Source organism: Rutidosis leptorrhynchoides, chromosome 2 (genome assembly GCF_046630445.1).
Source record: "Rutidosis leptorrhynchoides isolate AG116_Rl617_1_P2 chromosome 2, CSIRO_AGI_Rlap_v1, whole genome shotgun sequence".
Taxonomy (NCBI): Eukaryota; Viridiplantae; Streptophyta; class Magnoliopsida; order Asterales; family Asteraceae; genus Rutidosis; species Rutidosis leptorrhynchoides.
The window spans coordinates 417,736,201-417,741,009 of NC_092334.1; the positions used below are offsets into that span (position 1 = coordinate 417,736,201).

Consider the following 4,809-nt stretch of genomic DNA (forward strand, 5'->3'; position numbering starts at 1 on the left):
TTTCAGAAGTTAAAATGAGCTACGTTTCACTGCGTTATTGAACATTTTGTTAATACGGTAGCTTGATTGATGTTCTTTAAATTTCAGTGAATCATTTTTGTACTTACTATTGTAAATTTGCAGAAGATAAAGATGATTTACAAGAGTTAGTTGAGAACCATGAAATCCGTATACAGTTGTTGGATATACAGTGGTCAGAAAGTGCAACCCTAATAAATATGTTGTTTTGTAGGAAAGAACGATCCCGGGATAGGAAGCAAGATTGGACATTCAAGTCTACCCAGGGAAATCGATTTTCGCGTCTAGTCAAAATGTGTACACAAAAACTTGGTGCAAATGGTACTTTACAAGTTATTGGTAGATTGCACCGTGAAACGTATTTAAAGGAGTTTAATACCATGATAGAGATATGCATACAACGTCCTAGGAATACAGACGATGAGGATGTAGCGTTAGAAGAGTTTCATAAGGATTATATGGTTTTTGAAACTATGAGGGAGCGAGGTTTTGAAATTAGTGAAGTAACTTATGGACCCTTTCCTATGTTTCTTATTGACATGGGCATGGTTGAAGAATTTCACTTTTTCTGTGCTAGCATTAAGAAAGAAAATCCCATGTCTCTTAAAAGATTGGCATATTATGAGATGCTTCTATGGATAAGAGTAGGTGATGAAGATAAGATACAAAACTTGATTGCACATACATGTGACAACAACGAATCCAACTTTAACGGTTTGTCTTTAATATCCAAAAACCTTTTTGTTCAATACATGAATTATCATTAAAAATACTTGAAAATCTGAGTTTATTCGACGTATAGTAACTGGGTTTAAACATATGCTCTTGCTGTTCACTTTAAAATGGTACCTACTCGGACACCAGAGCTCTTTTATAAATTTTATTGTTTCATTCATAATGGCCATTTTTTGTCATGTAATTGTTAATGACTAAAATGGCACGCGGTGGATATAAATGGGAAAGAATCTTCATATTAGGAACCTTCATGTCACTTTTGATGTTGTAGAGAGTTATTTGGTAGCTTTAATGGAAGTGGATCGGCAAGACGAGGTGTCGATGCTTCTAGAAGCAATAGATGTGAAAAAGATTTCATCAAAGGAGAGTATGGAAGGGATTTTCATATCATTGGGAAGGCTTCAATTGGAGTCCTATGCAAAGAAATTTATGAAAGAACTTAAAAACTGAAGGTTTCTTCATTTAATATCAAATTGAATTTGTTCTAAAATATAAATCTGACATTTATGATTTTTATGAATTATCTAGGATTATGACTTGAGAAAGAATTTTACTCTTTTTGGTTTTTTGCTTTCAGATACATGTAATGGAAGTGAACATCTACTGAATTTAATTTACAATTATGCAATAAGCATACCAAACATACAGGTCAGTACCCATCGTAAATGTAAGTTGTAACTGTTATATTTGGTTTAGAATTGCAAATTTAGTAATAATTTTTGGTTGATTTGAATGTTGAATATCTTTGTGATTTGTGAATCCGTACTTGCATTACTAGTGAACAAGTTTCTTTATCAATGCCTGTTTATATTAGTTTTAATCTTTATTGTTTTGGTATTTAGTTAGCTTCATGGTAATAGATCCTTAGTGAAGCTTAAATCCTTTTAGACGAAGCCTTTATTCATTTGTGTGAAATGCTCAATTTTTTTTTTCTAATTTTCAATGTTTTAGTGCCACCTAGCCCCATGAATCCAAAATTAATGATAATTTTGATGAATGATTAACTGTTTGATGAATGATTAACTATTTGATGCACGCTAACTGTTTAATGAATTCAAATACTCTAATGAATGGTAATTATGGAGTAGATCTGAATATTTTTTTTTCTTTTTTCTTTTTTTATAATGGATGTGCTTTTCTATTTTACTTGCCAGATTAGGTGCGGCAGTTGATAGAACGCTCCTCAGTCATCTCCTGAAGATGTTTACTGCCTTGGGAATTTACTCTGAGTGTTTTGAGAAGCCATTCCTTGAATATACGTCAGAGTTTTATGCTGCTGAAGGAGTAAAATATATGCAAAATTATGACGTTCCAGATTATTCGAAACATGTGGAGGTGTGTATCTCCTCTCTTACCTCATTTAACAATTCTGTTTTTGGTCAAACTCTGCCCACAGGCAAATGGCAAGACATAAACTAAGAGGCAGTAAAATGGGCGAGTCTGGGGTGAAAACCTTCATTTGGTTATGGGTAATACTCAAAACACTTTTTTTTATCATTCATCAGCTTCTTTTTTATCATTCATTGTCTCATGTTTATCATTCATCACCTCCTTTTTATCATTCATCTTCTTTTTTATCCTTTATCACGTTATTTTGTCATTCTTCGCTTATCATTCATCAGCTATATTTACCATTCACTGATATTTTTTTATCATTCATCGGATATTTTTATCATTCATCGGGTACTTTTTATCATTCATCACGTTCTTTTATCATTCACCGTTTATCATTCATCAGCTACTTTTATCATTCATTTGGTATTTTTATCAATTACCAGGTATTTTGATGAATGATAAATGATAAATGCTTGATGAATGATAATGTTTTTTGATAAATGAGAAGTGTTTGATGAATGATAGCATTATGATGAATGATATCCGTATTCTGATAAAAGATAAGTGTTTTTTTTATATGATGACAACAATTAGATGAATGATAATTGTTTGATAATTGGGCATTTGGTCTAGTGGTATGATTCTCGCTTTCGGTGCGAGAGGTCCCGAGTTCGATTCTCGGAATGCCCTATTGTTTTTTATAAAACTAATCATATTATATCAACTATTCAAAATTCCACTACTTTTGTAACTCTATAAAAATGTTTGATAATATAAAATATTTTAATGCAAGATAATCATTTTGTGATGAATGGTTATTGTTTTCTTTTGAATGATAATCGATTTTTTAAAAAATGATAACTATTTGATGAAAAATAATTTAGATGAATCATAATTTTTTCTAATAAATGATAAATGTTTGATGAATGATAATTTTCTGATGTAATGATAACTATTTGATGAATGATAATTGTTTTTCGATGAATGTTAAATGTTTTTTGATGAATTATAATTTTTTTCGATGAATGATAATAATTTTTCGATGAATGATAATAATTTTTCGATGAATGATAAATGTTTTTCGATGAATGATAAACTTTTTTCGATGAATGATAAATGTTCGATGAATGATAAATATTTTTCGATGAATGATAATTGTCTGATGATAATTATTTTTTGATGAATGATAAATGTTTTTCGATGAATGATAAATATTTTTCTGATGGTTGGTGGTGGTGGTGGTTGGTTGTGGTAGGGGTGGTTGGTGGTGATGGTTGTGTTGGTTGGTGGTGGCTGGTGGTGGTTCGTGGTGGTAGTAGTTGGTGGTGGTGGTTGGTGGTGCGTGGTTGGTGGTGGTTGCTAATTGTGGTGGTGGGTAATGGTCATGGTGTGGGTGGCGGTGGTAAGTGGTGTTGATTGATGGTAATGGTGGGGGTGGGGGTGGTGGTGGGTGATGGTTGTGGTGGCAGTAGTGGTGGTGGTTGGTGGTGGGTTATGGTGGTGGTTGGTGGTAATTGGTGGTGGTTAGTGGTGGTGATTGGTGGTGGGTGGTGGTGGTGGCTGGAGGCAGGTGGTGGTTGTGGTGGCGGGTGGTGGTTGGTGTTGGCAGGTGGTGGTTGGTGGTGGCAGGTGGTGATGGTGGTGGTGGCGGGTTGCGGGTGTTGGTGGGTGGTGGGTGGTGGTTGTGGTGTGTGGTGGTGGTTGGTGGTGGTGGGGGTGGGTTGTGGGTGATGGTGGTTGGTGGTGGTGGTGGTGGTGGGTGGTGGAGGGTGGTGACGATGGTGGTGATGGGTGGTGGTGATGAAGGTGGTTCATAATATGTTAACTTTTGTATAATTATTTTTTATTAATTATAATTATTAAAATGACCTTTTTACCCTTCTATGCATTTTAAGTTAAATTGAAGTTTTATGATATTTTGTGGTCCATATTTGCTTATCCGGTTTGTACTCATTTTAAGCTTAGCCACGGATCGTGCCCCTATATATATATATATATATATATATATATATATATATATATATATATATATATATATATATATATATATATATATATATATATAGATATTGGTCGTTAACTTTTTTTTTCTATTGACGGGTCAAAAGTAAGTTATGAACTTTGCACTTATCAAAAAAAAATTCTAGAATCCGCTATTATACATCTTCTATTTATGAGTCAAAATGCCCTTTCCTCATTGGTCCAAATTTCACTATTCACGATTTTTGTCCCCCTCATTTTTTTTCTGCTGATTTATAATAAGTTTAATATATATATTTTTAATTATTTTGGCCTATGTGGGCTGGTTTCCAGCAAAAAACCCTTTAAAAAGGCTAAGTTGCTCAAATGGATTTAAAGGAGTGCTAGCCCAACAACTGTATGATTGGCCCAACAACTGTTTACACCAATGTGTGATAAAAAAAAACACAAAATTCAACGACAGCTCTGCATCTTCTCCTCTTCTCCCATGCCTTCTCCCATAACTTCTATCATACCTTCAACCATACATCATATCTTTAGTAACTATCGTCTTTTTCTTTCGTAATCAAATCGATCATCCCCATTCTCTCAAAACCCTAGAACATCTGTTCAACCTTGTGATTCACCGAATGATTCAGTTAAAGTCATGATTCGAAAAACGGTTTCGTGGTGTGATTTTAGGTTTGATGATTATTCCTGTTACCAGGTTAGATGACTTTTTTCTTTCAAATCACTATTACC

At 33.8% G+C, this 4,809-nt stretch overlaps 1 non-coding gene across 1 annotated transcript; it reads left to right on the forward strand.

The window, feature by feature from the left end:
• Nucleotides 1–2,706: 2,706 nt before the first annotated feature.
• Nucleotides 2,707–2,778, forward strand: TRNAR-UCG (transfer RNA arginine (anticodon UCG)). The gene has a single exon. It is a non-coding gene; the product is annotated as a tRNA-Arg (tRNA).
• Nucleotides 2,779–4,809: the final 2,031 nt, after the last annotated feature.